The 12,956-nt window shown below is 36.4% G+C and overlaps 1 long non-coding RNA gene across 1 annotated transcript; it reads left to right on the top strand.

Annotated features, from left to right (window-relative positions):
• The first annotated feature begins 9,654 nt into the window (after nt 1-9,654).
• LOC110925520 lies at nt 9,655-10,728 on the top strand. The gene is made up of 3 exons (XR_004886338.1): nt 9,655-9,713; nt 9,834-9,999; nt 10,521-10,728. It is a non-coding gene; the product is annotated as an uncharacterized LOC110925520 (long non-coding RNA).
• The last annotated feature ends 2,228 nt before the right edge of the window (nt 10,729-12,956 follow it).

The following is a 12,956-nucleotide window of genomic DNA, read 5'->3' as shown; positions in this document are numbered from 1 at the left end:
ATTCTCCTACAACAACAGTTATCACTCCAGCATCAACATGGCTCCTTTCGAGGCTCTCTATGGTCGAAAATGTCGTTCACCAGTCTGCTGGAATGAGATTGGCGAGGCTCAACTCACTGGACCTGCCCTCATTTTAGAGACAACAGATAAGGTTAAGAAAGTTCGTGATAACCTTCAGACAGCTAGAAGCCGTCAAAAGAGTTACGCGGACCTAAAACGCAAGCCCTTGGATTTTCAAGTCGGTGATCGTGTATTACTTAAGGTCTCACCTTGGAAAGGTGTGATCAGATTTGGAAGAAAGGAAAACTTGCACCTAGATACGTTGGACCATTCAAGATCGTCGAAAGAATCGGTAAGGTAGCCTACAGACTTGAGTTACCTCCTGAACTTGGAAATGTTCATCCAACCTTTCACGTGTCCAATCTCAAGAGGTGTTTAGCTGATGAGAACCTCCACATACCGCTTGATGAAATTCGTGTTGATAAAACACTGAAATTTGTTGAGAAACCAGTGGAAATCATGGAACGTGAAGTCAAGTGGCTTAAACGCAAGCGCATTCCTTTGGTCAAGGTTCGCTGGGAATCTAAACGTGGACCCGAGTTTACTTGGGAACGCGAAGATCAAATGAAGGCAAAGTATCCGCATCTTTTTCCACAAGTTTCCTCTAAATAAATTTCGGGGCGAAATTTCCACAAGAAGGGGAGACTGTAACATTTGTGCTTATAATCATTGTGAACAGTTCAGTTATCAATAAAACAATGTTATTTTATCCCAATGTTTGTTTGGTTGTGTTTTACATTTTTCATGTTTTGACTTTTGTTCAATTTCAAACTCTACATCGCTTTCTGGAGAATTATACACAAACTGGTGCGTAAACGTACTCAGTTTAATGCGACAAATACTCATGAACATCAACATATACTCAACATACCTTAAATAACCTTTACATAACTTAGAAATAAGTTTTGAAGGCTTTGGTATGTCAAAAACAAGTTAATTCGCTTACAGGGACTAAACTTGACAAACTGCGAAAGTATGCCAATTTGAACTGTAACGAACATTTCGAAACATGTCCATAAGTTAAACACACCATAAATATCCATTACATAGCTTAGAAATAGGCTTTGAGGGGTTTGGTATGCTAAAACAAACTTTTGGATCATTCAGGGGCTAAAAGTGTCAAAAAGTGCACAAGTTTGCACTTTCGCGCATAACTTACGTTCTGAATACATCCGGACATCCAAAAATTTATGTAAGCATTATAATATTATGCCTTAGTGTTTGGCATGAGAAAAATCCATTCGTCGCGTCATTTGGATCATTTTTCGCGCTTATGCGCATTCCGTCGTAATTAACTGAACATCGCGATCGTACGGCCAAATGAACCAACATCCGAAACATTTTTGAGCATGTTTCATGTCCACAATGTTTAGACATCATTTTAGGGCCCTAAAGTTGGCTTTACGGGCCTTAGAAGTGTCGGAAATGGCTTAAATACATAACAGGGACTAAAACTGTAATTGCTGAAAGTTTGGGCGGATCAGACAGGGCCAGGCGGCCCGCCTGAGCCTTGTGTGAATCCTGACGCGGGCTGCGTGGGACATGCAGATCAGATAAGATCAATTAGTCAGCAAATCACAGCTGATTAAACCACAACCACATGATTTCACTTGCCCTTTCAGCTCACTAAGGGTCATTTTCAGTAACCACAACTTTTCGACAAGTGTACGCACGAGATTCGATCACGTTTTTCAAGAAAGATCCTAACGGTTTGGGAAATACTATAAATACCCCACCCCCATTCTTGTAAAAACCCACAAAAATCTGATCTAAGCTCTAAGTTGGAACCTTTGTTTCATACCTGAGCTATTTTGATCTAGATTAGCATTCGGGGACCCTCCGTAAGTGTTCTTTCGTTCTTTTATTCGCTTTTCGAGTCCGAAAGTCAACGTTTTGTTGACTTTCTGCATTGACCAGCCTATGGTCAACACGAAGTTCATTAGAACTTCATAACGTGAGCGTGATCACAATGGTTATAGTCCGTAGTGACTATACCTACTGATTACCACGTTATCTAGGCTCAGTGACGAGTCGTACTTTCGGCCAAAATGTGCATTCTTGCGTATTTTGTAACAAAACTACTCGTGAGCATCAAAGCCGTTTGTTTTGATGCCAAACCTGTTTTCTAAACTTAGTTAAGCATGTTCTAACATGCTTAGCTCGTCACTTTTAGTATAGTGCTTATATAGGGTCGTAAGGTAAGCGATCTAAACCATCGCTTATACTTTCGAACCCGACCCATTTGGTCGATCATTAGGATCCGACCAAACACATTAGGTGACCATAGCTATAACCTTCCGAGGTTATGCCTTGTGGTCACGATGTTAGGCGTTCCAAACGCGTTCTACGCGAACGACGCGTAAAGGTAGCATAAGCTACCTAAACGGGTCGTAATGGGTCGCAAGCACTTAGGATAGGTTTCATTTTAGTATGTAGGCTTTGTTAAAACCATATTACACGAGTCTCCATACTCGTTTGGTTTATGAACCCGCATACTATCCGATCCTTCCGATTTTGGTCCGGTATATTAATATAGCTACCTATTAGGTGCCGTTTGATATTCCGTGATCTCTAGCATTGTGTGATTATTACACAAGGAATTCAAAGAAATCTCAGGTGAGTACATAGAACCCCATCTTTTACTGTTTTCCAAACTGTTTTGGGGTGAAACACATGTGCCTACTTGTTACTTTCATGCTTTCCTGTTTTCACATCATATACTTGCTATGTTCGTTAGTACATAATAGTACATGATTTCATTACATTTCATGCTATGTATGCCCATTGTGTGCGTACTTAGTACATTGCATTTCATTACATTTCATGCTATGTATGCCCATTGTGTGCGTACTTAGTACATTGCTTTATAATACATTTCATGCTATGTATGCTCATTGTGTGCGTACTTAGTACATTGCTTTACAATACATTTCATGCTATGTATGCCCATTGTGTGCGTACTTAGTACATTGCTTGACATTACATTTTCATGCTATGTATGCCCATTGTGTGCGTACTTAGTACATAGTTTCACATTGCATTTCATGCTATTTATGCCCATTGTGTGCATACTTAGTACAATTGTTTACATCACATGCCTTCATTTTGGTACAGCATTTGGTTTGTTTAACATGGAACAATACATTCATTAACATTAGCTACGCCGTTCGTTAGTAGGTAGTGGTACCATAGGAATTGACAACTCCCGTTCCTGAAATCCTGGGTTTGTTTGGATTGGAAGGAATGACCGAATTCGATATACATAACTTAGATAAACCTTTAATTTGTTTAAGGGTTTATCGCCACAGTCTCAAGGCTTGGATGTATGCATATTTCACAATACCACATAAATGTTAATATCAGTAGAGCATGCATTGTTCCACAAAACATAACGTTGATTTAAACCATGTTTTACTTCAACACCTTGTTTTGTGCATTTTACATATGGTTTAGTTGATACATCTCACTTACTATACAAGATATATTTTGGGTACACCTTACATGATCTACATTAAACATAAAATTTTGACACTGATATACATACTTGGTGGTATACATTGAACATAGACATTTCGATATGGTTTACACAATAACACTTGACAATTGATTTATACATGAACAATTTACATGGTTGTTGGTTTGGGTAAATGGTTGGAGTAACGTGGCGTATGTAATATGATACAAACATGGTGGATACGCCGCTGGTACTTCCTATATATAAATGCTTGTATAATATTACATATCGTAGCGTTATCTAAGTCATTTCAGTTTAGACACATTACATTTTACACAAATAACATACTCTTCACAAGACATTATTTTTTTTTACAAACAACTTATCTTATTCAACTCATTTTACTTGGTTACTCGTTTAACCTTACACTTATCTATACATATCATCTGATATTATCATTTTCAATGGTTTACAAAGTAAGACAAATTACAAGGTTCATGACTAACTGTTATTAAACATTTCCTTAAACTCAAGTCATGAATCCCATTTTCACAAAACCTATGTATCTCACAGGCATTTTTATGCTGACGTACCTACTTTCACATGTGTTTTCAGGAGCTATTCCATAGGATGATGATCATGACACTAGTGCGGACATGTGCCTTAGAGACTAAAACTAAAGATAGACTTAGTTAATTATGTTATAAACTCTTTGTTTTCCTGTTTAAGACAATGTACTACTCTTGTTTAATAAATAAAATGTAACTTTGATTTCCATGGTTATGAAGCAATTAATTCTGTCCACAACACTCCCCAGCGTTTCCGCTGCGGTTGCACGTTACACGCGGCTGGGGTGTGACAACATCCGACATGTTTTCAAGCATGTTTTATATTCCCTATGCGTAGGCATCATAGTAGAGCCTTGAAATGAGGTTAGCGGGCCTTAAATGAGTCAGAAATGACATTTATCAAGTACAGGGACTGAAACTACATTTGCTGAAACTTTACTGCTGATCTGAACTAGTAGGCGGGCCGCGTAAGACTGGGGACACAGCCTACGCGGGGCGCGAGGGCCCCCAGAGCTGCTGAAAACCAGTTTTTCAATTGCAGCAGCTGGTTTCTGGTTTAGCTCTTGGTTTCTTCATTACTATAGGCTTGTTTTAAGCACCCATAATATTGAAATTCAGTGGGTATTACTTGTAGGGCCAAGATCAAAGCTCGTTTATCAAGAAACGATCCTAACGGTTCTTGAAATCCTATATATACCCACTTGTTTTTGCATTCAACTAACACTTCATTGCATTTCTGCTCTTGCTCTCTGATTTGAGAGGATCCTAACCAACTTGGGAACCTCCTTCAGTCCTAAGTAGGGGTGTTCAAAACCGGATATCCGAAAATTCGGATATCCGAATTTCGGATATCCGAAATTTTCAGATACCAGATTTCACTATCCGTATCCGAAATTTCGGATATCCGAAATTTCGGATACGGATTCGGATAGTGATATCCGAAATTTCGGATACGGATTCGGATAGTGAATCGGATATCCGAAAATCCAACTTTTTATTTAATTTTTATTTTTTTATTATTTTTTTCATATTCGGAAACAGATATTTTGGATAGTTTCGGATATCCGAATATAAGTTTTCGGATATTTTTCGGATTTTTCGGATACTTCGGATATTCGGATATCCGAAAAAATGAAAATTAAATTTTCGGATATTTCGGATATCCGAAATATCCGAAAATTTTAAAAATCAAATAACTTTCTTTCCTACTTATCTTATATTAAATATATAAATCATAAATTAATATCAAATGTTATCCTAATTTATTTGGTATAAAAAATTATATTTATTCGACTTGTGTAAAACGTGGGGTTTTTAACAATAAATTTTTTTATTGTTTACTATTCAAAGTTACATTTATATAACCCGTGTAATACACGAAGTTTTTAAAGATATAACTTTTTATCATTTACTATGTAAAATTAGATTTATTCAACACGTACACGGGGTTTTTTAAGGATATATATTTTTTTATTATTTGGTAGACTTTTTAACCCGACTATACACGGGTTTTTAATGATACGACATTTTTACTATTTAATATACAAAATTACATTTATTTAATATGTGTAATACACATGGATTTAAAGATATAACTCTTTTTTAGATCTATTCAACACGTGTAATATACAAGGTTTTTAAGGATGTTATTTTTTTATTATTTGGTAGATCTATTCAACCTGATTATACACGGGTTTTTTAAAGATACGACGTTTTTAATATTTAGTATACATAATTACATTTATTTAATTTGTGTAATACACATGGATTTTAAAGATATAACTTTTTTTATTATTTGATATATAAAATTTTATTTATTTAACCCGTACAATATACGGGGTTCATAAAGATATAACTTTTATTATTTAATATATAAAATTACATTTATTCAACCCGTATAATACACGGGGTTCTAACCTAGTTTAAACATAACTGAAAGATGTTATTTTCATATAACTCCAGTTGTTTGTGATTTATGAATTCAGAAAATTTTGTTATGAGGAGCCAAAAACAGAATGGTTGTGTCAAAAACATCTACGGTAAAAACAAAACAAAACGTAACATGAAATCGTTAAGAAAAATGTACCAAATAATTAATTAAGCTAAGTAAGTAAATTGGGCGTGATAACAATGAACTCACATGAACATTAGTTAACTGATTTCAACTATAACCAAAATTGATCATATATATTTTAACTTAAATAATAAATAACTTAGTTCCACAATTTCTAAGCTAACAAATAATAATATTTTTACAGTTTATAAATTGAGGAACGAGTACTAAAAAATTGGGAATCAACAAAAGAGATAAAAATTAAACAAATTTAAACAAGACAGGGAATTACTAATAAGAAAATAAATTACAAAATATAAATTAAAAATATAGGATTTGTGCTTTAGATATATGTGCAAATGTGCAATACATCTGTAATCCGTTTGCTTCTTTACTTTTTTTAAACGATCCAGTCAGAAAGCCCAACAAACAGCCCAGCAACAAAAGCAACAGCCCAGTAGATCTTTTGTCTCACCCCTTTCCTAGCAACCAAAGGATTAGTCTTTTAGTGAACAAATCCTACACATTCAGAAATAAGATTAACTAGTGAAATTCCCGCGCTACGCGGTGGGGTATTCGATTGTTATCGATTCGTTTCGTTTTGTAACGGGATGAGCATGGTATCCGTTCGGTTCGTTACTTACCGGTGTTTTACCCATAAATACCGATACAGTACCGGTTGGTTATAAAAGCTACAAATTTAGAAGCAGAGAAAACAACATAAAGGTGAAAAAAGAAGAAGAAATAAATCACGGAAAATATTATTAAGAATAATAGACAAAGAGAAAATATTAAATGAAACAATTTACTCAAACTTTTATTTAGCGGCAAGTAATAAAAAATTTTCTTTCACATAAAGAGCTTCGAACCTGAGACACTCACTATATTTGACTGTTTATACAACCAACTGAATTGCCAAAGTTTTTTTTAATAGTGTCGCGCAATAATCTACTTCTACTTCTACTATATATAATAAACAAATAAAATTTGGGACACGTGTCGCAATATCTGGGCTCTAAATTTTGGTTTTGGCGGGAAAACATATTAGCAATCTTGATGCGGGATCCGTTTATATTTTTGGGTTGGAATGTGAATTCGGGTCATGAAAACGGATCCATATATAACGTCTTACCTTCTTTCTTCAAACCCTAGAATTCACAATCTTCTCATTCATGCCTTCTTTCTTCAATCCTCTGCTCCATTCAACCTTCAATGATATGGATTTTGGTTTGGCCTTTCTTCGATTTTGTCTTTCATTTTATATGTGTTCATTCCCCACCTCGCCTTCTTATCTTTTTCACCTACACATCGCAGAGAATGAGAGCCAGAGAGAGAAAGAGAGGATTTGGGAGAAACAGACCACTAATTTCCATTTTGGTTTCTGGAATTGGAGAATCGGGCGATGCTGATGAGGTTCAACTCGTGGTGGTGTTGTCCTACAAGGGTCGAATTTAGCTGGTTTAGGTCCTGTCTGACCCGGATTGTTTTCTTATGTTATGTTTTTGTTGTTTGAATTGGTTTATGTACACCCCTACAATTCATAACTAACAACTTAAGAGGGAATATGTGCATGCATCCTATGACAACTACATCACCAACTCTATCAGTTACACAACATAAGCCAGCCCCTGTAGTTATCTACTTCTTAGATAGGGGCCGTTCGTTTGCTACAAAAAAGATACGTCAAGTCATTTTATGTTATGCACAATATTAGTATTTTATTATCATTAGTATTAGGAACAAAGTGCATCTTGTGGTATCGTGCAATAAGATTCTTTATACAAATTCAATTTTTTTATATTTACGTCTTTCAAGATGATCATTTGTTATACACAATTAACCTAATCAATTGTCATTTGTTATGAGTAATATGATTTATTTTGGTATAAGTGATGCATTGAGTTTTGTGATGGTGCAGGTGGATATACCATCACAACTGTGTTATGGGTTTGTTGGTGGCCTTTTGTTTTTTGTGATTTGAGTTTGTTGTTTTGGTGATGTTATCAAAAGTTTTAAAATTTTCATCTCATGTTCTTCCATTTTGTAATAGATACGAGGATGTGATTAGGGGTGAAGGGGTATGGTCCTAAACCTCGCGCTAGCCAAACCGCGAGTGACCATTACCCTTATCAAATAACCCCCACCAGCAATGAACTGCGTCCATGCGGACGCATCCTTCGAATCCAATCGGTCAAAGGATAAGAAGAAGCCTTACCTTGTGTATGAAAGCAGATGTACATAGCGATGCGGCTGGCACCGCATCATATGGGCATTTTCGTCACGACAAGGGATGCAGGCAACAGCAAACAGTCACCACAGACGACGATGCGGCTTGGCACTGCATCTCGCGTATTTCTTGATCAAAGCATGAGACGCGGGAACATCTAGAGTTACCACAAGCAGCGATGCGGCCCGCACCGCATCCTGTGCACTTAGCAAATGGGACTGACACCACAGAGCAAGTAGCACAAATGACAGCCGCCTGTCAGGTCTACGTAAGCGACAGGCTGACGTGGCTTCACCTCCACAACCGACAAGCCTGACACACCTGCAAAGGTGCAGCATGTCGTCAGTCTATCCGCTTACCTCCTCCTTCACTCCTCGGCTATAAATACCAACCCCAAACCAGGTTTGAGGTATCTCTTCACAACTCTCTCACTACTACTACTATCATACTTTGCTTCCCAAGCAGACTACTGATTCTCACGCCGGAGAGTGGTAACAAGGAGCACCCCCACCCCCATCCTCCTTGTTACGAGTCACGGTTTGTTTCCTTGTGCAGGAGATCAACCAGCGGACGATCCAGCCAGCGATCCTCGGGAGGAAGGGATTAACCCTTCTTGACGAGACCAGTGTGTTAACCCTGCCCGGTTAACCATTGTTTCATCAAGGGGTGATGAACTTTCTTTGGGAACAACATGCTGGAAAACGAAGGCAGAGTAAGGTGTAAGTGTAAGTTTCTTTTTCTTTAACTATTCAGCTTGATCAAATCCATAAATTAGTGTTTTTTTGTGTGTTCTTCTTTATTTCTGTCCAGCTTAATGATTTTGGTTCCGTGTTTGGGTCTACCTGGTCTACAAAATTCTGGGTAACATTTACTACGAAGGTATGTCTTCCGGATTTTGAGTTATGTTAGTAATCTATGTTTTTTAGTATGCAAAACTTGTACATGGGGTGAGACGTGTCATTCATTGGAGGCATTTACTTTTGGGTTTTCCCGCCTCTCTCTATACTTGGTTAATTATATACTTATCTTTTAACTAAAGATAACTAATATATAGGACATTCATCTCTATTTAAATTTGTTGGTTTATCTGAATAAGATAATAATAAAGAAAAAACCATGGGGTGACACGTGCCATTCATTGTAGGCATTTACTTTTGGGTTTTCCCACCTCTCTCTATACTTAATTAATTATATACTTATCTTTTAACTAAAGATCCGAATCGATACCGGTATTTAAGGGTAAAAACCAGTACCAAAAATGTCAAAAGTCGGTGCCAATGAATGTGATCTTGAACCTGTAGCATACAAGTTTTTCACCCAAGCATGTATATTGTATGAAGAATAAATTCGGTAAATTATACTTCATATCCCACTCCAAACTTTTAATATGGGATGCTTGATTTCATCTTATTTCTGGTTTTGAATGATAGGATTCGAAGGCAACACTAACCACACTATAACTTATCATAGTGACTCTGCAACGGATGTACACGTTTGGTGTCGGGAAAGGGGATACTTTGACCCACAAGGCCATATTATGGTAGTATCATGCAAAACTCTTGAAGAAGCCTGAGCAGTGCTGAACTTTTATGCCTGTTCACATCTGTTCTAGGTTGAGGATCAAGGATGGTGAGAGGTACATGATCATCGTCACTCATTTGATTGTCTTTTGTTAGATGTGTCAGTTCCATAAAATTAGGTTGTTTTGAGTTTTCCGAAGGGTCAAACGGGTAAAGTTTTAAAAGTTGAGCTAAACTGGAAATGGGCTGAAATATACCCCAAAGTGTTTTTAAATGCTTAAAACCTCCAAATGGTTTTATGAAAATTTAAAAAATAGACAATGCAGCCTGAGTCATTTTGAGTTCTCCAAAGGTAAAGCGCGTTAAACTTCTAAGAACTTGAGCTAAAATGAACATGGTTTGAGAGTCACCTAAAGTATTTTTAAATGGTTATAACCTCTTATCATTTTAATAAAATTGAAAAGGGACAAAAGTGTCTCGCCGGAGATATGTGGAACCATGTTTAAGTAATGATCCGTTTTGACATAATACCCTAAACCCCAGAATGCCGCCTCTTTTTTTCCCTTAATGAATCTTGGTTTTTGAGGTCAAATCATATTAGTTGGGCCTAAATTAAGTTGTTTTGTGTCTGATGTAGAGTATTACTCTGTTTGAAGCATGCCTTAAGAATCGTAAACGCTGCTCAACAAATAGCAAATGGGACAAGAGGTAGCAGCGTCATCCTCTTTATCCTCTTTATCGGGGTTATGTTTTTAGTTCTTGAATCTTTTCTTTATATTGTAAGTAATATATTATTATTAAAAATATCATGTGCATTGCCTACTTTTAGGAATGTCATTAGTGTACATTGCCTCTTTAGATTTTTTTTAGAATTTTTTAGGTTTTTTGGGGGTTTAGTTTTTAGCATTTTAGCTTTGTGGGGGGGGTAGTTTTTTTAGCTATTTTCGGTTGTGTTCACATTGGTTCTCGCAATAAAGGTGGTTCTCACATGAACCTTACCCTATATATATATATATATATATATATATCTGTGTTATAATATAACAAGAATTAACACAAGATTAGTGCTAAAACTTTAAGAATTTTAGAAATGTTATAAGAGAAAGTATAAGAGAGATGTATAACTTATAAAAGTGTATACATGAGGTGCATTTTTTCTTCTATCTTGAGCTAGTATTTATACTACAAAAAGATTAACTACTTGGTAGACAATGTTAACTATTTGGTAGACAAGATTAACTATTTAGTAGATAAGGCTATCCACAAGTTTGACAAAGAGTTCATCCACTTGCTTGGTAAATGTAGAGGTAGAACTTGATCTTCATGGTAAATCATTTTGTAATATTATAACACTCCCCCTTGGATGACACTTTGCAAACTTCGGAGTCTTTATGTACTGCCTCATTAAAAACCTTGCTAAAGAAAAACCCAGTGGGAAAAAACTCAGCTAAGGGAAAAAGAGTGCAGTCTATAGCTCCCCCTCAAGTTTGCAATTTGTAAGGAATCACATTCTCCGTACATGACGCATGCCAATGTCATGAACATGTTTCCTGAAAGTTGCTGTAGGTAGTGCTTTTGTGAATAGATCGGCTGAATTGTTACTGGATTGGACATATCTCATCTCGACCTGATTGTCTTTAATAAGGTCCCGAGTATATGCAAAGAATCTTGGTGGTATATGTTTTGTTCTATCACTTTTGATATACCCTTCTTTCATTTGAGAGACACAGGCGGCATTATCTTCATGGATAGGAGTTGGACTTCGATCTTTCTCTAGCCCACAAGAAGTCACTATGTGTTGTGACATAGATCTTAGCCATACACATTCTCTTGAAGCTTCATGTAGTGCAATGACTTCAGCATGATTTGAGGATGTTGCGACAAGTGTTTGTTTCTGAGAACGCCATGAAATCGCGGTTCCTCCGTTCATAAATACATATCCAGTTTGAGATTTTGCTTTATGAGGATCAGATAAATAACCTGCATCTGCATAACCAACTAACCCTTCTTTTGAATTGTTAGGATAACATAAGCCTAAATCAACAGTGCCTCGAAGATATCGAAAAATATGTTTAATCCCATTCCAGTGCCTTTTAGTAGGAGCTGAACTAAATCTTGCCAACAAGTTCACTGCAAAAGAAATGTCAGGTCTCGTACAATTCGTAAGATACATAAGTGCTCCAATTGTACTGAGGTATGGTACTTCTGGACCGAGAACTTCTTCATTGTCCTCACAAGGACGAAATGGATCATTTTCGACATTAAGTGACCTAACGACCATTGGAGTGCTTAAAGGATTTGCCTTGTCCATATTGAAACGTTTCAACAACTTTTCAGTATAATTCGTTTGATGCACAAGTATGCCATTGCTCATATGTTCAATTTGTAAACCAAGACAATATTTGGTTTTTCCAAGGTCTTTCATTTCAAATTCTTTCTTTAAAAGAATAATTGCTTCATGAATTTCCTTTTGCGTCCCAATTATATTTAGGTCATCAACATATACAGCTATGATCACATATCCTGATGTTGTCTTCTTAATAAAGACACATGGACAGATAAGATTATTTGTATAACCTTTACTTGTCAAATAGTCGCTCAAACGATTGTACCACATCCTTCCAGATTGTTTCAACCCATATAAAGATCTTTGTAATTTGATCGAATACATTTCTTTAGGTTTTGAACTTAACGCTTCAGGAAGTTTAAATCCTTCAGGAACTTTCATATAGATGTCACTATCAAGTGATCCATACAAGTAAGCTGTAACAACATCCATAAGACGCATTTCTAACCTTTTAGAAACTGCTAAGCTGATTAAGTATCTAAAGGTTATTGCATCCATAATGGGAGAATATGTTTCTTCATAGTCAATCCCTGGCCTTTGTGAAAAACCTTGAGCTACAAGTCTCGCTTTATATCTTGTAACCTCATTTTTCTCATTTCGTTTTCGTACGAAAACCCATTTATACCCTACAGGCTTTACAGCCTTAGGTGTAACAACAATAGACCCAAAAACCTTTCGTTTGTTAAGTGAATCTAATTCAGCTTGCATAGCGCCTTTCCATTTATC

Source organism: Helianthus annuus, chromosome 17, assembly GCF_002127325.2.
Source record: "Helianthus annuus cultivar XRQ/B chromosome 17, HanXRQr2.0-SUNRISE, whole genome shotgun sequence".
Classification (NCBI taxonomy): Eukaryota; Viridiplantae; Streptophyta; class Magnoliopsida; order Asterales; family Asteraceae; genus Helianthus; species Helianthus annuus.
The sequence above is the reverse complement of the archived record's forward strand: the minus strand, read 5'-3'. Positions and strand labels throughout refer to the sequence as shown.